This window comes from Triturus cristatus, chromosome 8, assembly GCF_964204655.1.
Source record: "Triturus cristatus chromosome 8, aTriCri1.1, whole genome shotgun sequence".
Classification (NCBI taxonomy): domain Eukaryota; kingdom Metazoa; phylum Chordata; class Amphibia; order Caudata; family Salamandridae; genus Triturus; species Triturus cristatus.
Window position 1 is genome coordinate 1,575,499,966 of NC_140591.1, and position 24,852 is coordinate 1,575,524,817.

The following is a 24,852-nucleotide window of genomic DNA, read 5'->3' on the forward strand; positions in this document are numbered from 1 at the left end:
GGATAGATGGAAATTGAGATGAGCTTCAAGCATCTTGGCAGGAGCAGGTAACAAAGAGATTGGTCTGAAATTCTTCAATACTCCCGGATCAAGGGAAGGCTTTTTAAGGAGAGGTCTGACTATAGCCTTTTTCCAAGTTACGGGAAAAATACCCTGGGCTATGGCCTCATTCATCACTTCCAGCAATGGAGGCAGAAGGATCGTCCTGCAATCCTTTAAGACTCTTAAGGGACAGGGATCAGCAGGAGAAGCAGACTTAGTCCTATCAAGAAGGGAATTGAGACTCTCAAGAGAGAGCGGCGGAAAAAGAGTAAGGAGCTTATTGGGTCCCTTCCTCCAGGACTCTGCGGCCTTAACCGCAAGGAGGGAACCATCATCTGATAGAATCCTCTGAGTTGCCAAGTCCTGATGAATATCCAAAATTTTCTTGTAAAAGAAATCGGAAATATTGTTGCATAACTCCTGCGAGTCCACAACTGGATCCGGTGACTGAAAAGAACACAGAGAGTCAACTATTTTAAACAATTCTTTGGACGAAGAAAGGGAAGCCGTCAAATTAGAAAAATAGTCTTGTTTTTTCTTGATCACATTAAATTTATAAGTTCGTAAAGACAGCTTGTGATCATCTCTATCAGAAGGATCCCAAGACTTACGCCATTTCCTCTCCTTGGCTCTACAAGTTTGTCTGAGGAGTCTTAAGGACTCTGTGAACCAGGGCGCTGAGGGTTTACGACGAGCCACATATCGCAAAGAAGCGGGGGCAGGCACATCAACCGCTCTGCTAATGGAATCAGCCAACTCCTGAGCCGCCACGTTAACATCTCGTGAGGACAGGACCCCAGAACCTTTTATCAGAGGAGCGAGGGCTTGGGTATTAATATTTTTATAGCTTCTTTTCCAGACTCTATTATTGATGGCACAACTATGGGGCTCTTCAATAGGAATTGTGAGTTCAAGGGGTACAGCCAGATGATCCGACCAGGCCAAGGGAATAGGAGAGCCAGCTGAAAGTCTAGGGTCATTAGTAAAGACTCCGTCTAGTGTATGGCCCGCTCGATGAGTAGGGCCTTTCACCAGCTGGTTAAGCTCACAAGCTTCTAGCGAGTTAATCAGCTGAAATGTGTCTCTTGCTCCAAAATTCTCCGGATGAAAATTTAAATCCCCCAGAATAGTGAGCTGCGATTTACCAAAGTAAGACTCCAAAATTCGAAGTAAATCGGAGCAAAAACTCGTTCTGGGACCAGGCAGTCTATAAACGAGAATGCCCGTGAAGGAAACTGTAGGTGAAGAAGAGATACAAAAATACAAAGCCTCGAAAGAGTCCGAGGGCTCAGAAACAGTCTTTATCACACAGGAGAGTGGGGCTCTACACAAAATTGCCAACCCTCCCCCTCTACATCCCACTCTATCCTGTCTGTGAATCGTAAAGCCCTCCGGAATTGCCAATAATAAATCATGGCCAGAGGAGTCGGAGGCCCAGGTTTCCGAGACAAAGACCCAGTCTGGCTGCCTATCAGTGACGAACTCATGGAACGCAATATTATTCTTGATAAGCGACCTGGCGTTAATCAAGAAGCCCTTTTTAGTTTGTGTAATAGTCGGATTAGCTAATAGATTAACAGAACTTCCCCCGACCCCTTTAGGTGGAGACAAAACCGCCTCACAAAGGTGGCATGAAGAGGAAGATCTCAAATCCTCAGGGGAAATGGAGAAAGGCAAGCTAACGGTCGAGGCCTGAAGGCAAGTAACTCACCTCTTGAATAATTCCTCACTATATGTAGCGGGCAATGCGGAGTCCGGTCGGCCAGCCCGCCCATCAGCACGTCCTCAGCGGGGAAGGGCGCAGACGGGCTGAACTCAGGCGTAACTCCGGCGGAAGTCCGGCGACTCCGCTGCGCGAGTCCGCTGCGCGAAGCCATGACTCCCTTATCTAGTGTCTATGGCCCTACGGAGAGCTAGAGCGTCCAAGCCACACGCTCAGCTCGTAGTACTCCTAAGATGGCGCCCTATCGACTACAATGAGACCGGGAGGTGGACCCGCCCAACAGCGGTGAGCAATACGAATTATAGTGCAAGCAGGGGACCTAGGAATTAAAACCAGGGAATAATTCCAAATGAAAACTAAATAATATACAAAAACGAGGGAAGTTTAAAAAGCCAGAGGCCAGTAGTTCCAGGTATCCAGCGCTCGCAAAAGCGCCAGCGCTACAACAGGTTTCTCAAGTTAATAGTCAGCAAGGCAGAGCAGACAGTTTACGTCCCTTATCTAGTGTCTATGGCCCTACGGAGAGCTAGAGCGTCCAAGCCACACGCTCAGCTCGTAGTACTCCTAAAATGGCGCCCTATCGACTACAATGAGACCGGGAGGTGGACCCGCCCAACAGCGGTGAGCAATACGAATTATAGTGCAAGCAGGGGACCTAGGAATTAAAACCAGGGAATAATTCCAAATGAAAACTAAATAATATACAAAAACGAGGGAAGTTTAAAAAGCCAGAGGCCAGTAGTTCCAGGTATCCAGCGCTCGCAAAAGCGCCAGCGCTACAACAGGTTTCTCAAGTTAATAGTCAGCAAGGGAGAGCAGACAGTTTACGTCCCTTATCTAGTGTCTATGGCCCTACGGAGAGCTAGAGCGTCCAAGCCACACGCTCAGCTCGTAGTACTCCTAAGATGGCGCCCTATCGACTACAATGAGACCGGGAGGTGGACCCGCCCAACAGCGGTGAGCAATACGAATTATAGTGCAAGCAGGGGACCTAGGAATTAAAACCAGGGAATAATTCCAAATGAAAACTAAATAATATACAAAAACGAGGGAAGTATATCACTTGTTTCTACTTTAATCCCATTTTCTTAATATTTCTTTTGCATTAATAGCTTAGTACAACTTGCATAGGTTAGTTCCAGCACAGCATGTCCCTTAAAGCGAGGTTTTCGAGCAGCCATGTTAAAAGCTATTGCGCAGCTGCAAATATTTCCCACCAAGCGACAGGAGACGTCATACTACGTAGATGCAGTAGACGCATGCGCAGAAGAGTTCCCGCATTTTGGCAGCCATTTTTAAAGACACTCGGGTTACTCATTAGTAAAGCACATAGAAAAACTTCCCTTAGATACAATATGTAAAATGTAATGCAAAACTAATACTCACAAACATGTTGATTATAACGTTAGAGGTTATTCGAGAGGATTGCATACGAGCAAGTCTCTTTTTATATGAAACCTTGCTCCATCTCCCCTAAAGCCAGTCAATATCCATGTGCTGTTCCATGCAGAAAAATGCCCTCTGCAAATGGGTGTGTTGGTCTTTCCAGTTGTCATTTTGAAAGGATGTGTGCATGGAATCTCTACAAGGGACCCCTATCCTAGGCGTGTGCAGTCAGTAGTTTTCTCTACCATCTCGTACAAAGGGCCAACTATTCTGCAGTGAAATTCTTTTGACTTTTTTTCTCTACATATATTGGAATAGGTCTACATTACCTTGCACGCACATCGCTAAATCCTCATGTCCTGCATTACTACGTGCAAGTTTAAAAGGATTTGCTAGGTACTGCAAATCATACTGTATCAGAAATATTACAATAAAATAATTGTAGAAACTGAAAAAAATGTATCATATGTTCTGTTTTATATCTTTGCAGAGACATGGCTTCAGAATCCTATTTTAGCTACAAAGGGAGCATCAAACCATCTTCTAATCTCACTGGATTCATGCCTTTGACACTCGTACTGATTGGCATCCCTGGACTAGAGGTGTACCAGATCCGGCTTGCTGCCCCAGTGATGATCATATATGTTGTCACTGTTCTTGGAAACTTCTCTCTTCTGGTGACCATTAAAACAGTCTTCAAACTGCATAAACCCATGTATGTTTTCATTTCCCAGCTAGCCTTTTCTGATCTGGTTATGTCATCTACCATCATTCCTAAAATGTTTGCCATCTTCTGGTTTCTTGATGGAGAAATCAGCTTCAGCGGCTGCCTGGTTCAGACGTTCTTTACTCAGTGTTTTATGACATTTGAATCCTCTATTCTTTCAGCCATGGCAGCCGACCACTATCTCGCTGTGTGTATCCCGCTGAGATACTCGTCGATTGTTGCAAGTTCACTCCCTGCAAATGTATCTGCAGCATCAGCCACCAGAGCCACCGTTCTTCACAGTTTTATGTTCCATCGTTCTGCATAGATCAAGTCACAACATCCCGCTTTATGTGCATGTTATCATTGCAAACACTAACCTGCTTTTATCTCCCTTGATTAATCCTTTCATTTATGGGGTGCTAATGAAGGAAGGATATTGCAAATGTTTGAAAGACTACGGTCTCTCTTAGCCCACTGTGACTGATCAACTTCTGTTAATTGTCCTTGACTGTCCACTTGAAAGCACTTTGTATTTTGTTTCCTGCCTGTCCTTAGGATGCTTTGGGCTCAGCTGGAATGGTCGTCAGGTCAGGGAAGGCAGCTTGATTTATCTCTTATGAAGATCTGACCATTCACAAAAGAGCAATGAGCTTGTGGCGTGCATGCCTTCAAGGGAAGTGGTCCCTAAATACTGCTTCTGCTCCAATGACACTTCACAAAATAGCGTACACTGAAGGATTGGAAGTGTCTTTTTGTCTTTCTTTATAAACTTTATTCGGTGAGTATGAAACAACCACAAAAGTTTGCATTAAACCAATTACGTTGCTAATGATTGATATCAAATAAACATATGTCGAATAGCACTTGTTAGATAATATGGGGTCAGAGTTAATAAGAACACATGAAATATCAATTTAGAAAAGAAATACAGTTTTGTCAAATCATCATGGGCTCAGCACTATATTGTGAAGTTATAATAAAAAGCACCACGTTAAGACAAATTAGTTAAGATAAGTTCAGATAAATATTAATATAGAAGTGGTTTTGGAATAAAAGTCACAAAACAGCATAAAGTGCACAGTGCTCTGCTTACTAAGTACAGGTTTTTATAGTGGGAAAGGCAAAGAAATGATGGACAATTCCCCTTCTGAATCTGACTAGAACAAAACGGTGCATGATAATCCTGACAGCCAGCTGCTAGTGTAAGTGTTAAAAAAAATATGACAGTTGATTTCCTGCTTTCACTAGCAAGCCGAATTTCCCTCCTGTTATTCTTAAAAGTTTCCCTAATAGACAGCTTGCTAAGTGATAACACTTGTGGTGGTTAGTCCAGACTGACATATTAAATAATTTGCTATAAACAGAATTACTATAACTTATCCAAGGTAAAATAGTCTTGTATAATTGCTTTTGTAAAGCTATTTTCCTCTGTGGACCATATAGAGTGCCATAGCAACACGGGGCATGATGCGATAGGTTCTTCTGTCCATTTTGTTCTTTACATTTGTAATTTCACAGGTCCATGAACCGTTACCAAAGAAAATAATGCCCAGGTAGCAGAATGAATCGACGGAAGTCACTGGTGACTTGTTCATGAAAAAGGTTCTACCTTTTTTAACCCTGGGCCCGCAAACCAGTGTATAACATTTTCTTTTAATAATGCCCAACTTCCTGGCGGCAATAAAGTCCCCAAAGGCATCCATTAAATGTTGCAACCCCACAGGGGTCCTGGCCAGCAGGACCGTATCATCTGCGTACAATAGTACCGGGGTGGGGCGCCCAGCCACTTGAGGTACATCGGCATAGACTGTTTGTATGATCTGATCCACCCCTTTAATAAATATAGAGAATAAAAGAGGGGCTAATACACAGCCTTGCCGGATGCCGTGTTTGACTGAAAAATGATTGGTACATTCCCCACAGAGTCCGTAACGTACTTTGCTCACCAAGTTCTCATACAGTCTAGCCAGGAAACAGATAATTGGCCTGGGTGCTCCCATATTGAGCAAAGTGGTCCAAAGAATGAAATGATCTACTAGATCAGAAGCGCTCTCAAGTCAGCGAAACAGAGATATAATCTTCCACCTTTGGCACAGGTGTACTTGCCTATGAGCAGAATGAGATTCACACAATGTTCGATGGTCCATAGGCCTTTCCTAAAACCAAACTGGGCCAATGAAATTATTGAGCTGTCCCAAGCCTATTCTTCTAGCAGGACTTTGCTCATCACGTTTACAGATGAATCTAGCAAAGAGATAGGCCTATAAATTTTGGGATCTGAATTGTTGTCCTTCTTGTAGATGGGAACTATAATAAACGGTCCCCATGTGGGGGGAATTATTGTCTCTACAGCCATGTTAAAACTCTGGTTAAAATTGACCCCAATAAAACAACATTGTTCTTAAATACATCTATTGGGACAGCATCTGGGCCCGGGGCTTTACCACCTTTACTTTCCTTCAGGGCCATTAACACTTGCTTGGAATGGGCACCACTACTACTGTTGAAGGACTTAATATTCCAATAAAATAAGCAACCCAAGCCTCACTAGTAACGTGAGACAACAATTTGGGGAAGGAATCATTCGTTAAAAAAGACGAATTAACAGTGTCCCAAAATTATTTGTTATCACCTGTATCCATTGCTTGGGACAGTTTTGACCAGGCCACTTCTTGCAGTTCTTTTTTCCTTGTTAGGAGTACCTCTCTGTGTTTAGATCTAAGAGATTTAATCAATAAGCTGTCTCTAGGTCTTTTACTGCGGGCCAGCTTCAGTTCCCTAGTGACGGTGGTACAGGCATGGTCGAACCAGCCTTTGCGATTAAAAAAGCCTGTTTTATGCGGGCGGGTCAGGAAAGCATCTATTATTTCAATAATACCAATAAAATTATCAAATATCTGATTGGGGTAATCACGTATTCTAAACAACACATGATGCAAATAAAACCTTTAGTACAAATGTAAGACAGAAATTGTGTCTGGTCTAATCCGTTCCACTTAACACGAGTCCTATTAGGTCTAATTTGTACAATATCAGTAGCACAACTAGAAGTTGTCACACTATGCCTGCCACAGAAAAAGACACACAAGATTATACAGTTGTGGTCACTGAGACCCGGGGAGGGTAACCATGGTGAGGTGCACCACTTACGCGCATTGGCAGATATTAAGATATGGTTGATAACGGATGCTGAATTTCTCCCTATAGAGTTTGGTATAAGATCCCCCTTATTATCTCGGGCACCCTATAGTTAATGTAAATCAAACTTAGATATCATAGAATTTAATTGTTTGCCATAGTCACTATGGGTGAAATGCAATTGACCATTCCCAGCCTCATCAGTCACCCCACATACCCATGTAGTAGAATGTGGGCATGTGTGAATAATAACATCTCCAGCCCATATCAATATAAAACTACTAGTAATGGACTTGAGTAGGGTCTCCAAACCTCTCCTAAAAGTTAGCTATAAAATTAAGGAGCTGGGCCAATGGATATTTTCCTCATCAACCTTACCAGGAGTTTATTTGTTATAAGGGCCATAAGCCCCCCTTCGCTCTTCCTACTGGCGATGACTCTGCCTCCAGCCAATAGGACGAAAAACCCTCAAAGTAGATGGGCTTGGTGCACCATGCTTCTTGGATACATAATATATCCAAGTCGTTAATAAACTCTGACTACCCTGGGTTGCCCTGTTTTTTCCTAACCCAACTATGTTCCAAGTCGCAATTCTATAGCCACCATCCATCCCAGGGCCACTACTACTAGGTTGAAGTTGATTGGGTGTAGCAACTGTTGGGTGTGTAGGAACCACTTCAATATCATGAAGCGATAGGGGGGTTACAGATGCAATACTGCGACCACTGTCTATCTCAGGGCTGCTACTACTTGGTAGTAATACATTATGTGTGGCAGCTATTGTATGTTTAGGGACAGCTATATTATCACAAGGGAGCGAGGAGGTGACTGGTGATATAGGAATAATATTGTGATAGCCCAAGGGTCCCGTATGTGTGTAATTGTCCCTCCCTTCTTGAAGTTGATTCCTTGTCTCAAGTCAATCAATATCCTGAATATCACTGAATGCCTCAAATCTATTGATACCTCCAAAGGTTGGAATGGGGGGTATACTAATGCAGGGTTATTACCTGTTGGGCTGAGTCTGCTCAACTCAGGGGCACAGGGCCTAAAATGGCTGTAGAAAAAACCTAGGGGCTGAAGTGACATATTGCATTCAAATTGGAGATGACTTGCCTTCCCCATAAGGACCCCCTCAGCACACCTGGGTTCTCTGAAATTAATTATGATGCGGTCCCCTGCATAATTTGTCCTCAGCGGTCCAAACCACTGCACTCTCCTAACGAACAGAATATCATTGGCGTCCCTTACTAAGAAGTGACAATTCCTGCTGAGCCAATGAATCACTATATTCTTAAGTTAGTCGTAAGTTTCTATTTGACCTGGGCGTAAAGGAAGGACATTGACTATAACTGTCACATAGTGGACACATTCCGGTGGTAAATTAATGGAAGCACATGCATCTATGACACTAGTTTCCCTTGGATTGATATTACTGGTCTCTCCTAACAGTGGGGCTCATGCAATATCACCATGTGTTAAATACTTGTCATTCTCGCTAGGAGCCCGAGGCTGTAATAAAGTGTTTGGTCTAGATGCAAGCGGTCACCTACGATCCCTGGAATTGACTTCGGGTATAATGCCTGCAACCTGTAACTTCTTTGACATAGTACTTGATAGCGCTGAGTTGTCCTTCAGTACTGTTATTGATGTATTTGGGGTTATGGTTGGTACTAATGCCCTATTCATCCCCTCCTTAGCTCGTCCTATCGGGAGTGTAAGGTGGTGTGTCCTAATCTCTGTTACCTCGACAGACAAGGCCTCCAACTTCTCTACAATCGATGTTAACAAAGCTTCTTAGTCTGGAAGTAATCCCAGCCATTAATGATACCCATTGTGGATCCCCCAAATTGCCTGGAATAGACTCAGCCTCATTACAAGAGGGGGCTGGAGTCTTAAGTGTGTTTAGCCCATTAAAAACTTTTGGCAAAACCAAGGTCTTTTTACATTTCCTTTTCCTTTTGGTGGTAGGAGGGCTAACAGAAGTAGTACTGGGGGATAGTATTGTCTCATTATTTTGTGGGATGGGCGTAATATCGACAACCCCCGGCCGTTGTCTTCCATATTCGCACTCTCTTTTGCTGGGGATATTGCTATTATATTGTTAGCTAACTAAGTAGTCCCACACCCAGACAATATCGATCTACTGAGAAATCACATTTACTACCCGCACTAAATGCGAGTCAATAGTTGACTGGCCCATTTCACACAGTATTTTTATTCACATAGCCAACTCTTATGCCTCAATATTGGCAAATGCGTATCCCACAAAATGCAGTTGGATTTAATTCCCCTAACGCCTCTAAGCTGTAACCTCTGTGGATGGGTTGGCTCAATCTCAACATACGATCCTATGAATACAAATATTGATAAACGAAAACTGACCAATATAAGCACCAGTAATCCATTGCATGATAATAATGGCTGTTTCGAAGTTGCTCAGATCTCTGCCTCCACAAACAAGAATCCTCGGCCTATTAGGTGTATTCTACTTAACACCAGGTCTATGGTGAAACACAAATTTTATTTAGAGTGTTTGATACAAGTAGAGGATCCAGACCTTGTTTTTCTTACAGAAACCTGGGCAAATGGAAATAGTGACCCTGACTGGCACCTAGCAATTCCAGCCAGATACGTTGTCGCTAACTCTGATAGAATAGGGGCAAAGGGTGGTGGAATTGCGATATCGAACCCAGTACATGGTTAGATTAACTCCAGAATCTACCTTAGAAGTCGAAGCAATGTCTTTCAGTATTAAACTTAACAATTTAGAAGTGTTTCCAGGTCTGTTAATCTACAGACCCCCTGGTCCCAGATCCTCTTTCTCGACCTCCCTCCAGACATATCTGGAGTCATGTCTAGACACCGAATCTTTCACCATACTAGGCGATTTTAACTTCCATTTGGAAGATAACAATAATCCGGATACTACCAGTTTATTAGACAAACTTGGTAGCTTTGAACTAAATCAAATTGTTTGTGAGCCTACACATCTAGCAGAGCATACATTAGATGGTATCTGCACCAATAACTCTCTTATAGAAGTTAAGAAAGTCTTCCCATTAACCTGGTCCGACTACTCTGCGGTGCATTTTACCATCACGCCAGCGACATCAAATGGTGGGCGGAGGATTAAACCTTCGGTTGTCAAACATCGTGCTTGGAAGTCAGTCAGCAAAAATGATTCTTTGTCAGCACCAAGCGAAAGGCCTACAATTCCCGCTGACTCTAATCAAGCTGCGACAGTTTTCCACAACTGGCTAAATAGAGCAGCAAACATTGTTGCACCAGAAATGATGATGCGCTCTCGACAAAAAAAGGCCTTGTCCCCCTGGTATTCTGCAGATCTCAAATTAGCTAAAATTAAGTGCAGGCAAAAAGAATGTATCTGGAGAGCTCAATATAATACTGCACAAAGAAAAGTCTACTGTCCTGCCCTTGAAGAATATAAGGTCGCAATCACACAGGCCAAAACTGCCTACTTTACCACCAAAATCCAGGAGGCTACAAACTCTCCAAAAGAATTGTTTCAAACAGTCTCTGCATTACTGAAGTGTCCGCATGACACAATATTCATACTAGACCAAAAGTTTATAGACAAACTGGCAGGCTTTTTTCAAAGCAAGGTCCAGTCTGTTTATAATGACCCCCTAAAATCGGTTAAGGATATAGCGAGTAATGTTTCAGCTGAGCCTGATGACAAGGTTTTGCACTGTGGCTTATCGCAATTTCCACTACTGTCAGAGGAGAAAGTGGTGGACTTGTTGTTAAAAATCAAATCAGGCTCTCCCCATGACCCCTGCCCACCGTATATACTACATCTGGCTCCAGAGGAGATAAGTATCTCGCTATCCCCTATATTAAATCAATCTTTGATTTCAGGAGTTTTTCCAACGACCTGGAAAAAAGCCTGTATTCATCCTCTTTTAAAAAACCTAAGATGGTTTCCCTAGACGAGAAAAACTACTGTCCCATCTCCTGCTTGCCTCTGCCTGCCAAAGTTCTTGAGAAGGCCATGAACTCAGAATTAACATCCTATCTAGAGACGAATAACATCCTTGACACCACACAACATGGCTTCAGAGCAATACACTCTACAGAGACAGCCTTGATCATGGCAGCAGAGGAAATACGTAAGGTGATGGATGATGGAGGAAGGGCTGTACTGGTCCTGCTTGATTTAACAGCAGCCTTTGATACCGTGAACCAAGTGGTATTAATACAAAGGCTACAGGATGTAGGTATCAGTGGTATAGCTCTTGCCCTCCTCTGGTCCTTTTTATCCTCTAGGGAACAAGTGATGTTTTGGGATGGATATTGGTCTGAGGAGTTTACACTCCCCGGCGGAGTCCCTCAAGGCTCAGCCCTATCCCCCACACTTTTTAATATTTATGTAGCCCCTCTGGCCAGACTAATAACAAGTTACGGCTTCACGCTGGTGGCATATGCTGATGACACGCAGCTTATAGTGTCTGTAATACAGTCAGTGGATGCCACGGCAGCCGAATTTTGCCAATGCACTTCTGCCCTGATGACCTGGATGAACTCTAACTTTTTAAAGCTGAACACAGATAAAACGGAGGTGATAGAGTTTGGTCAGAAAATCTCGATCTGGAACCATCTTTGGTGGCCAACTGCAGCCGGTACCTGTCCCGCTCCGGTCAACAAAGCCAGGAACCTCGGTTTCATGTTTGATTAAGACCTCACCTGGGCCCCTCAGATTAACCAAGTTTCATCAGCTTGTTTTTTAATGTTAAAAGGCCTGAGGAAGATTCTTCCATGCATACCTTTTCCTTGAGGAAAACAGTGGTAATAGCCATGATTCTGTCCAGGATTGACTATTGTAACGCTCTATATTTGGGAGCAGGTGCCGCTCAATTTGCCAAACTTCAGTCAATCCAGAACGCGGCAGCTAGAATCTTGCTTAAATTACCCAAACATCACTCTACATCGAACAGTATAAAACAAATTCACTGGCTCCCAGTCCGACGACGTATTGACTTTAAGATGCTATGACTGGTGCATAAAGCCTTGTTTGGTGGTGGGCCAAGGATGTGCAATCCCTGTTTTCCTGATACGTACCATCGCGGTCTTTAAGGTCGGCCACCCTTGGTACAACTCCCGAAGATAAAGAGAGTAAGGTGTGGAGGAAAACGCTTCTCCATCTTGGCATCCAATTTATGGAACTCACTGCCCACACACCTGAGACGATCTGTCTTCAGGAACGAAATTAAAACATGGCTCTTCTCCCTACCCTAAACATGCTGGCCATTATGCTTAATGACATTACCCAGCGCCAAGATGCCTCGGCAGTAGTGCGCTCTATAAATACCTTCAGTCAGTCAGTCATGCTGATCGGATATTTGCTGATTTGTGTTTACCCTATAGCCCCCTTGTTAAGTGGGCGCCCACACCAATCTATACTAAAAAGGTGTATACAAGCAGCAACCAATCGTAGTAGCTAGTAGCCAAATATTGCGGAGGGGTAGGTCCAGGTTGATGAACAACAGAAGGTACGTCGCTCTTGTTCAATTATAGGTCAATAATTTAATAATTTGACCCATACTGTGTTAATAGTCCCGCATCCCACATACCCAATGCTAAAGTCATAGTCATAGGATTTTATTAAGCGCAAATATCACCCATGGGTCTCAAAGCGCACGCCAAAAAACCCTGGAGACGGAAGGAGGAAACGACGTCGGCCTGAAGAAGAGAGATCAGAACAGCCAGGTTTTTAGATTCCTCCAAAACTGATTGGTTTCCTTACGTAGGTGCAGTGGGAGCAAATTCCACAGAGTGGGGGCAAGGTAAGAAAATTATCTTCCACCATTCCTGGTGGTGCGAATCTTGAAGAGGGTGAGGAGGTGTTTGGCTGAGGACCTAAGGGTTCTGGTGGGTTGGTACCAGATAAGCTTTGTGGCAAGATAGCGTCGCCCGTTCCCATGAATGGTTTTGTGTACAAGACAGTTGATCTTAAAATGGATACGTTTTCTGATGGGAAGCCAGTGGAGAGCTCTCACAATTGGAGGTGATGGAGACCATGGATGTAGATTTAATAAAAGTCTTGCGGCAGTGTTCTGTAACAGTTGCAGTTTGGTAAGAAGCTCTTCATTAATGGAAGCCATCAGGGCATTTCCGTAGTCGAGCTGACTGATAATTTGGCATTGGACCAGCGACATCCAAGATGCAACTGGGATCCATTGAAATATCTTACGAAGACTACACATTAGACCATAGCAGATGCCCATCACATGATTAACATGGTCTTTCAAGGACAGGTTGCTGTTGATCTGCACACCAAGGTTACGGACCACCAGTTTGGGCGAAGAACAGGGGCCGAGATTGGACGGCCTCCAGTCACTGGACCATAATGCGTGGGCTTTTCCAAAAAGGATAATCCCCGTCTTGCTTGCATTGAGCTGCAAATGATTGGTGAACATCCAGGTATTGATGTCGGTCATGCACTTTATGAATCGGAGTTTGGTGTCAGTTCAGTCTGGGCCGAGAGTGATCAGTAGTTGCGTGTTGTCTGCATATGACACATATTGAATCTGTGAGATCTAATCACTCTTGCTAGAGGTGCCATGTATAGGTTGAAGATTGTAGGACTTAGAATGGAACCCTGGGGGACGCCCTTATCAATCAGTTGGCTACAAGAGATTAAGGTACCAATATGAACCGTCGATGAACGGTTAGTTAAGTATCTCCTGAGCCAGTTTAAGACAGTCACAATAAAAACAGTACCTTTGGATAAATGTCAGAGGGGTGGCCCATCCCAGCCTTCTCCGGACAGTGATGGGCAAGGACAGGCCTGCCCTTGGCCCGGGCTCTGCCCGTGCGTGACCTGCGCTGCAGGAGTCTGTGTCCCCTTTTGTGGGCCTCTGGGCATGAACGAGAGGGCAGAGATTGCGGTCGCAGGCTCCTACTGCAAAGGATTTTGGGGTTGAAGTTCCCGGGCAAGTTGCTGGCGTCACTTAAAAGACATTGCATGAGGAAAATGTTTAGAAGTTGTGACTTCCAGATTACTATTCATCTGGAAGAAAGTAAACTTTAAATGCTTGAAGCTGATTTGCAGCTCAGTAAATTACTGCCTATTATGACGCAAATGTACCTTTTTATTCAAGCACACTGGAGGCTGACAAAAATAATCCTAATAAGAAATGTTAGATGAAGAGGCAATCTATTGCACTGGGCCTGGTACACAGACATTTTTGTCACCTACATTGTTCTTTGGAGTGCCAAATGTACACTCTGTTCATGTAGATTCCCAATCTTAAATGTGGTTGGAGGTCTTTTCCAGGTGAAAAGTGTATTTTCAAATCAGGGAATGATTCAATGATGGTGCAATGTCTGTATTCACACATTTAATTGTGGGATGGGATTCTGGGTATTTTTATGTGGAGCACCTGTACATCTTCATGTGGACCCACAAACATATAAGCATGAGATATGCACAGACAATTTGCAGAAAGTTCGCTACCAATCTTGGAAATGCATGCACATTTACAAAGGTTACATTAAATAGAGGTCTTAGGGGACCAAGGTCCTCCATGTGGAACCACTATTCACTTGTGAAAAATGAAACAAAAGTTAAATGTGTGAATGTACATAAGTGTTTTATTTATGTGTACAGTTTGTGCACTATGAATGCATTATGCACCTCCCCACAAGCACAGAAGTGAACCATTTACATTACTGCAAGAAAAAGTGCTATGTATAGCCCATGCTGAAATTCGGACAATATGGCTCTGACTACAAGTGCCCAGAAGTGAGGCAATGTTTATTTCAACAGGTTATCACCAGGTGCAATAAAGATCACATCCTTTGTTAAAGTTTGGTAGTCCAAACCTGCTTGTATTTGAGAAGGAAAAAAGGCCAGATATTTACTGGGACATGTGAATTGTCATGTGGTAAGCACCAAAATGTGCATGTTGTTCCCCAAAACGTTGGAATAGGTGAGAATTATTGCATCAAATAAATGTTGACCTCCAGAACACCGGATATTTATAATATACTCATAATAAGGCCATATGTGTGTTATTGGATGTGCTACAGATAGCAAAAACTGCTATGTTTGAAACAGCTGCCCTTGCATGTGGATTTTACAAGCTAGTGCATGTGGTATAGACAGGGCAATTTCTTGAAAAACATGTGTACGTCCCCAATCTACACTTGCATACAGGCACAGCAGATGCTTATTTTTTTAATAAATGTTCAATTATGTATTTTGGCTGCCATTTTGAGAACTTGTCTTAAAGAAAAGATAACATATGCTGCTTCTAATCTACACCACTTTCATTAAACATAGTATGTCAAGTATGGTGCCCGAAGATTGTCTAATATAAATATTCAGTGCTGTATATAATTTACAGATAAATGACCTCATTGGAGTTAGTAAGAGAAAATCTACACCGAATGGGCTGTTGTTTTTATAAACAAACTTTAGGACTGAATGCATATCTAAGATTACAATTCTGTAGACATTATTCTGACATACGAAAGACTTTCATGATGATAGCTTGGCCCTTCATCCAACAACAAGGCACATCTCGATTTTCAATTAACCTTCTCAGGGATGAGCTTCAGATGTCATAATGAACACTGATTGTGCTACTTTGATATGTAATCCTCTTGATATTGATGTAGTTAAGCAGTGGAACCAGCTAGTGGTTTTTGGTAACGTGAGATAAAGGGTAATTTTATGGGTTAGGGTGGGCAGTGGTAAAAGGAGGTTTGGGTAATTTTAGGGTTAAGTGTTAGTAGCTACAAAGGGAGGTATTGGTTATTTAGGGTTTAGGGGTGCATAGAGGTAGATGAGTGTTGGGAGTAAATTTAAAATAAGAGTTTGGGGAATCCCCCTAATTAAAATACAATTTTGGAATTTAGGGGTAGTTAGTGATAGAGGACAGTTATGAGTAATTAAAAAAGGGGGTTAGAAGAGGAGTGATATAAAATATATTATAATATAATATCATATAATATAATATAATATGACACAATATAATATCAAATATATTTTTCCAGTGGTTGTTGCTAATAAATTCATGAAACGTTCCCAAACATGCCCCATCCACCTCAACTCCTTCCTTTCAGAGTGGCTCATCAAGTGGGAGCCCAGAAAAATGGTGGTACCAAAATGCATTTCCCCATGCAGTTTTCCCTAGGAAAACTGAACATTGATACAGCATAAGCTGCTGAACGGAATTCACCAAATTTGGTAGAAAGGTAGATCTTGGACCAGAAAGCATGCCCTTTGTGATTTGGTGTCCATCTGTTCAGTATTTATTGAGAAAATAGAGTTCCAAACGTATGTATTCAGAGATTGTGCTACGTTGTGATTGGTTGGTGCAGAATGACAGTGGACGATCCGCAGCTCGAGAGGTCAACCACGCATTGTGATTGGCTGACCATAATCTGAAGGAAAATTTGAGGCTGCCATGTGAGGGATCAGGGGACTCCATCCGCAAGTCCTAGTAAATAAAATTAAATATGATATAAGTTGTAGGGTAAGGGTACCCTGACCTCCTGTGAATGTGGTAATGTCCCAGAGGGAACCTACCTGGGGTCATAATTAATCACTGAAAAAAGCAAAGGGTAAAGTTACATTATAGTTAGGAATTGTAATAATAACTTACTTTACATTAAAAACATACAAATATTTTACTGAAAGAAACAAAGGTTAAAGGAATGTTATAGTTAGGTGAAAAGGACAGTTATGACATAATGTTTTAACCTAAAAAACACACTAAAATTCACCAATCACAATTTTTTTTAACTTATTTTATTGGGTTATGAAAGGAGCATGAACAAGACATGTATATGGTTGTCAATTAGTTCCAGCCATAAAACAGAAGGTGTACAGTTGATATATAACTAGCTTTACCTGTATAATATCAGGCAGATATTTCGCTTACACAATGTGTAACATGACGTCGCTGATAGCCATGCACCATAAGGCATTACATATCTGTATAACAAACCCTCCCTTCCCCAGCCCACCCAAACTATAACAAAAGAAAAGACTAATCTGCCATATCATCAAGCACTTCACAATTTGAGAATACTGAGTAATGAATATAGAAGGTCCCATTGTCTAGCTGACGGAATATCCTCCTTGTGTGCACCAGGCAAAAAGGGGAGGGAGGTAACCCAGCAATAGTAGAGCCGACCAAGGCACCAACAGCACACCTCATAGGGTCTGTCAGTGTCCAATACCTGTTCTTTGAAGCTTCTAGCATGGCATCCCACTCCATGGCTATATGCTATTTATGTAGACCCCGGTATTCCTCTCTATGGTGGGAAAAGCTCTCAACGGCCCCCCATCGCCAAACATATTCTCACCATCCAATTACTAAAGGCGCAGAGGAAGATTTTCAACAGCGTGTTATCTGCAACTCAGCCAGAAGAAGTTATAGGTCTACAAATCCTGTTTCAGTTTTTAATGTTTTGTTTCTAATAAGAACGCCCTGTGAGGGAAAAGAGGGCTTCCCTAATGTCACGCCAATAGGGAAGTAGCATTGGACTGGACCACAACATTTGGCATAGGTTTCCGCCACCCATATTACAGTGCATGTACAAGGGGGTGGGGGGGGGGGGTGGTCGGGAAGATCTTGTGTAATTTTGAACGTGTAAGGTATGCGCTATGCAGCAGTGATAACTGAATGAACATGAACATCGTGTTTCAGGGAATTAAGCTTGGGTATTCCAAGAAGAATTTCCATTCCTTGTTGTGAAGTACATGGCCAAGGTCCATTTCCCACGTGACCTTCAGCAGTGTAAGTGAGACATGTAAGTGGTATTGTATGCCCCTGTAAAGCCATTTATTTAAATTAGGCCTGGGCGGTAAATTCCGTTCTGCTCGCGCAATTTGTGGAATTTGGGTAATTTTGCGTTCCGCAGAGAACGCCCAATTGCCCAAAATTCCGCGATCCATGGCTTTGCGGAATTTTTTGCTTGCGAGTGCTTTCAAAATACGTGTTCACGAGATATTTCCCCCCGAGCACGCAAGCAGTGTTCACGAACAGGAAAAATGCATTGCACACGGGCGGAAAAAGCAATTCCACGTGTTCGCGGAACTCTGCGTGCTCGAGGAGATTTTTTACTGTTTCGCGGAGCTTTGCGTAGCGCAACTACACAAATTCCACCCACCCCTAATCAAAATGCCTAACAGTTCCAATGTTGTGTCCTGCTTGGACAAACGCATGTGTGGTTGGTTCTGCACCTGTCAGTGACCAGTGTAAACAAATATAATGTGTAATGTTAGCATGTGCAATCAAAAGAGTCCCCGGTACCCATGGAGTTGTGTAAAGTCCTGATAGTATAATTGCATGCTGTCATCAAATAGATCACTGACTTTGCTATTCCTAACTTCTCCCACGGTGCATATCCCACTTATTGGCATGTTGGGTGCTTAAGGTGTGACGTCACATGTGGAGCAAAATGCAGCCCTCCAATACAGTAGGGCATTGAGTAGGAATATGGGAACAGTTGGGGCGCAAGACTCCAGGAAGCAGTAGGCTGTTCAAACTGCCCGCATGCAGCATCGAGAGTGTGTGTAATCCATTTCCTGCAGGTGTATTCCAGCCAGCCAATAAGAAAGCCATTGCAGTGAGGTTGTAAAGCAATAGGAACAAAAATCAGGGGATCCCAACCCAACACTTTCCAGCGGTTGTTGTAGTTTCTGGAGGGTAACATTCCCTCTACCAGATGCTTAGATGATATCAAATAGGAGAAAGTCTATCGTTTTTAAAAAAACATGTGGGTATATTATTGGGAGATTAACAAAATAGTAAAGCAAATTGGCTAACTTTACAATTTTTGAAAGGGCAAGGAGACCTAGCACCGAGAGGGGCATGGTGACCCAGAACTTTGTATATACGCAGAAGTCCAGGGGTCAAGAACAAGAGAACCACAAAAATACACAATTCAATAAGGCATACAGAACCTAAATGAAAATTAAACTAAAGCCTAGCCCAAGGAGTCCTTAAAAAGAGGACGTAATCCCATCACCCACCATAGTGGCATGCTTAATCATTTGGGACCTCCTCTTAACCAAACCTGGTTTGGCTAAGGAGCTACTACTCCCAAGCCAAGTCTAAGGGAGGAGCTCGCGGATGTTTTAATCTGCGCTGATGGAAAAACAGATCTCCTAAAGATCTCCTTAAGATCGATGAAGATAGCCTAGGTTAAGTGAAACCCTATAGTGCAGTGTAAACCTAAGTTTAATAAAATTGACTACAGGAAAAGAAATTACTTTAATAGAGAATTTTCCTGTGCCAATATTAAAAAGCAGAGTAGTGATGCGATCTACCAACATTCGCGAACGCGTTCACAAAAAACCAAGAAAAGGTCTACATGTTTCAGCCAAAGGAGATCAATTATGATCAAGGCTTTCTTCAGGACCAGACATCAAAAACTACTGCAACTGCAAACTGGCGCATAAGGCGCTAGTGTGAACTTGTGTCCAAATAAGGTCAAATGGAACAATACAACCTTGTACCTCAGGATCAATTCCAAGATTTGAAATCCTACTGGTCAAGAAGGTAAGTACCTGCAACAATGTGACAAAAAATAGAGCATATACATAAAAATAAATAACTAGGCAATGTGATTCATATAAATCTGTAGCCTACACAGAGCTGGCCGATAGCTCCGCTAGATGTGAATCTTACCCGTAATTAAATCGGGACTGAGCCTGCCGCTCCTGGTAGCAACTCGGGGCGTGAGGCAATGCTCTGTAAATGTCAGGAATCCCCTCCCGCACATGGATTCCCTCCCACGATGCCACTTCCGTGAACCTGGTGCGCTTGGAGGAGAGCGGACTACAACTCCCAGAATGCCCTCCAGCAACAATTGCCTCATGGAACTCAAGAGTTCTGGTTACATAACACCAAGGGTAACGCCTAGTTTTCATGTTATGCAACTCAAGAGTTCTGGTTGCATAACACCAAGGGTAACGCCTAGTTTGCATGTTATGCAACTCAAGAGTTCTGGTTACATAACACCAAGGGTAACGCCTAGTTTTCATGTTATACAACGCCGAGAGTACTACTTAAGGAGAAGATCACTGGGACTCGGCGTCGGATATTCTGATCTTTGCCGGAGTACCTGGTTGAGGTACACGGACCCGTTGGAGAGTGGAGCGGCGGAAGGAACATTCTAAGGAGCGGAGGAGAGGTGCTGGCGTGTGCTTCCTGCCCGTGTCCTGTCCCGTTCTGAGAGCCGTATTCAACGTCATTGGGCACAAGTACCGTTGGTAGAGCCGAAGCTCCCAACGGCCTGACAATTTGGAGAAATCGAGGTTGGTGCGAGCCGAAGCTCCCAACCCTCGTTACTTGGGTGAACACACGCTTAGAGCTAAGACCAGGAGGTGTTTCCGCGTCTTAGCCATCGACACTCGTAGGAGAACTGGGATAGGTAGAGCGGCTGCTCCCATCCATTCTCTGCACCACCTTGGGTATCATCACTTAAACCCGGATACAAGAGACGCACACTAGGAGGTGTTCCCAGCGTCTTTGTGTTGTGGCAGTACTCTGGGGAAACTGGTAGAGCGGCTGTTTCCAGGTGGTAGAGAGCCCGGCCGGGTGACTCCCACGTGCCCCCCGTATATTCCACAACCTTGGAACTACCCTTCACAGCGGTCGAGTGGCATTGTCGGCCACTGCTTAGCACTGTGCCCTCCGTTGGAGCATACCGGGACCGGTGTGCATGCGGAGGACGGTTAGAAGAGCTGTGAATGGGTATCGTACTTTAACTGGTGATTCCAGTACCGGTATTCTTTGTTGTCTGTAGTTGTTTATCTGTTTATTAAATCCTCCTTAACCTCCCTTTCTCTGGTCTGTTGTCTGTTTGTCCCAACCCCGAGAAAGCCAGGACGTTACAGTAAAGAACAAAAAAAAAAAAAAAAAAAAACACGGTCTAGTATAGTGGAATAAGCACGTACATAAGATGAAACAAACAGTAACGCTCGTCACCCTCTCTACAATTTGAGATTAAACCCTTCCTCAGAAGAGAAAGCAATTGTTAAGAAATCAGCCACATATAGGGCCTCATGTAGGTAAATAAATTTTACCGGTTCTTAAATACCGAGCCGTACCGAATCGGTAAATTAGAATCGGTAAGTTACATGTAGGTAAAAATTCGGTAACAGTTACCGATTCGGTAACATTCGGTAAATACGAATCGGTATTCACCGAATCGGTAAATACCGAGGTGATAATTACCGAATCGGAAAATACCGAGGTGGTATATACCGAATCGGAAAATACCGAGGTGGTATCTACCGAATCGGAAAATACCGAATCGGTACGTACGGATTCGGTAAATAACAGCACATGACTTGACGAAACAGCTAATCCTGTGCAACGACAGCCCACCCAACCAGGAACTGCCCACACCCAGGCAGGTGTACACAATTAGCCGAAGTGGCCACACCCAGGCAGGTGTACATAATTAGCCGACCCTGGAGAGGCTCGGAGTGCAGAGGAGAGGCAGGGAGCAGTTGCATGTGCGAGCGGGAAACGAACAGCATGTCCAGCCAGAGAACACAGAAAGACGGAGGGGAAAGGAGGAGGAAGCTCAAATTCAGCCCCAAGGAACTCCAGGTGCTGGTGGAGGAGGTGGTGAAGCAGCACCAGAAGCTGTTTGGGAGGCAATCCCTGCAAGTGCCTGAGGCCGAAAAGCGCAACATATGGCTGGCCATCCAGGCGCAGGTCAATGCTGTGGGAGTGACCCACAGGGACATTGAGGTCCTCAAAAAGCGCTGGTATGACCTGAGGATTGTGACCAAGAGGAAGATGGGCGACATCCAGAAGGAGGCCAGCCAGACCGGAGGTGGAACCAACAGGGCACCTGCCCTCACCGAACTGGAGGAGCTGGTGGCGGCCACACTCGAGCAAGAGAGCGTCGTGGGTCTTGGGGACGCCGACAGCTCTGCCAGAGCCGCAACACAGCAAGGTAAGACGAAAGCACAGCAATGTAGCCGCCCCTACCCCTATCCCACATCCCCCATTGTGAAACGAGAATCACACTGCAGTCCACACGTGTCAGTGCAGACAGGCAATGCATTCCGGGAGATGTAGTCAGGGCAACACTAACCATGACGTAAATGTCACAGGGCAACAAGGCATGTCACGCACTCGAGGCACAAGGAGACAGAGGACAGATTGGAATGTGAAATGATTTATTGTGACGCTTGCAATGCAGCCCTTCGGGGACACTGAGCCAATGTTGTTTTTCTGTCCACAGATGTGACATCATGCAGTACAGGGCATGCTGCAGGGGAGACGGCACACCGGCCACAAAAATCACCTCTAGCCAGCACGAGTGCAGACCAGGGAGCAGGCCCACTTGCAGCCGCACCACCTACGCAGCCAGCCTCGCCGCACACAGAGCCAGCATCACCTCACCGAGAGCCAGCATCACCACCACCAGAGCCAGCATCGCCACTCATGTTCGATTCACCGGCCACATCTCCGCTTGCAGGTGTGAGAATGAGGAGGCGTCCAGCAGCCAGGCTACGAGCCTTTGACACCTCGTCAGACGACAGCATGGGCCCAGAAGACCGCACCGGGCCCCAGGAAGGGAGCCATCCCACTGTGCCCCACACCTCACAGGCAGCACAGACGGGAGCAAGAGGGCGCCGCAGGTCGCGTGTCCAGAGTCCACCAGCACCCACTGACGGCCATGGTGTCTTCTTGGGGCTCGAGGGCCAAATGTTGAAGCAACAGCGCCTGCAATCAAAGGCAGTAATGTCAGTCCAGAGGCACATGCGGGTGATGAGGACAAGCTTAGTCAACATGGACACAAACATTGGCGGCATGGCTGCGGGCATTCGGGACATGTCCCAGTCAATCCAGCAGTTGTGCAGCAAATTAGATGCTGACATCGAAGCACGGCGCCGAGAACGCCAGAGAAGGGACACTACCAGCAGGGCACTCAACCGTCTGGCAACTGCGACTTCCCTACTTTGCCGGCGCTCTGTGACGATGCAGGAGGGCCTAACACAGTGCTGCAGCGACCTGTCTCGGGGGATGGTGCAGGTGACAAGTGCACTAGGGGTGCTATTGACTAGTCAGGCGTCGACAACTGCTGCAGGGGATGCTGCGGAGAGCATCGACACCAGCAGCAGCATCACACCCCCCGTCCCCGAAGCACGCAGGAGCAGCAGGCGGCTTGGGGTTGGCTCTAGTGAGGATGCACAGGCCGTGCAATCCACCACTGCAGCGCGTATGCGCAAACATTGATGTGGCCCTGCTTATCCACTTGCCATTGGGTGACGTAACCCTGGACATACTCATTGTATAGATGGCATATTGCCAGATTGGCCTGTTCATGTGTTCATGGCGTGGTGCCACATTAAACTACGTCATGACTTCTCACAACTCGCTGTGTCCCCTCACTTACTCAGAAATAGTTGCATGTGATCTCTGCCCGTCTCTCTCTCCCATCGATTGCAGTTGGCACTCTAGCTGCGCTGCCCTCTGGCTGGCCTGACTCATCCTCGTTGTCCTCAAAATATGTTAGTTCCACATCTGTACCTTTTTTCGTGGCAAGGTTGTGCAGCATTGCACAAGTGGCAATTATCTTGCAGCAGGTGATGGGTTTGTACTGGCGTGCGCCTCCGCTCTTGTGGAGGCAGCGGAACCTGCTCTTCAGCAGTCCAAACGTGCGCTCCACCACATTGCGTGTAGATTTGTGGGCCACGTTGTATCGTCTCTCACTCTGGGTTGCTGGGTGTAGGTAGGGAGTGAGGATGAATGAACGGCATGCATATGCACTGTCGCCTGGATGAGTAAAAGGGAACCATCAGTTACATGCCTCTATACACTCTGATTTGCAGGTTTCAAGGGGCGTCACTGTTACTTACCCAGCAGGTATCCCTCTCCGAATTCTCCGGCTCTCAGTCGTGTGTAGATCCCACTATTCTGGAAGATGTAAGAGTCGTGGGTGCTCCCAGGAAACTTTGCAACAATATCTGTGATGATGTTTCCTGCATCACAGATCACCTGCACATTGATGGAGTGGGTGGACTTCCTGTTCCTGTAGATGTGCTCTGTCTCAGCTGGTGGACAGATTGGGATGTGTGTACCATCAATACAGCCGATGACATGGGGGAACTGTGCCATGTGATAAAAGTCTGTTTTTGTTTTCTGCAGTGCAGCCTGTGTGTTTGGGAAGCTTATGTAGTGGTGCATTCTCTGCATCATGGCATCCAGGAACTTCCTGAAGAAACGTGACAGGCAACTCTGGGATACCCCACCCACCGCAGCTATCACCACCTGATAACTGCCGGATGCCAACAGATGTAGGCTGCAGAGCACCTGCACATGTGGGGGTATGGCGTGCGCCCTTCTTATTGGCTGGTCCAGGAGTGGGTGAAGGTCCCTGATTAAGTCCATGATGGTTTCGGGGTGTAGCCTGTACCTCTCATGTATCTCTGCATCAGTCAGCTGGAATAGTGTGATGCGCTGTCTGTAGATTTGTTCCTCCCGTCGCCACACCCTCAGTCCTGCTGCCTGTAGACGTAGGCGCCTTGCAATGACGTACATGGCGGCCATGTTGTCCACGCTGTTGCATTTTGGGATTGCTTATGTGCATTGTTGATGGTTACCACCTGCTTTCCATCCGTGTTAATTACCGACTCTTATTTACCGATTTTCCTGGATTTCTTAATTACCGACTGCTCCTACATGTCATTTTAAGTTTTTACCACTTCATATTTACCACTTCATATTTACCGATTCGTTAAATGTGTCTTCGGTAAATATGAATCGGTATTTTAGAATTCGGTAACTATGAATCGGTATTTACCGCCTCATATTTACCGAAAAGTGGTTTTTGGACTCCTACATCT

At 44.7% G+C, this 24,852-nt stretch overlaps 1 protein-coding gene across 3 annotated transcripts in view; it reads left to right on the forward strand.

Moving 5' to 3' along the window:
* Positions 1 to 3,861, forward strand: part of LOC146806221 (glycolipid transfer protein-like) — a 613,768-nt gene extending 609,907 nt beyond the window's left edge. For all 3 annotated transcript variants that reach the window (XR_014967984.1, XR_014967983.1, XM_085623480.1), the window contains one exon: positions 3,642 to 3,861. The gene's annotated coding sequence lies outside the window, so the exon portion shown is untranslated. The remainder of the gene's footprint in view (positions 1 to 3,641) is intronic.
* The last annotated feature ends 20,991 nt before the right edge of the window (positions 3,862 to 24,852 follow it).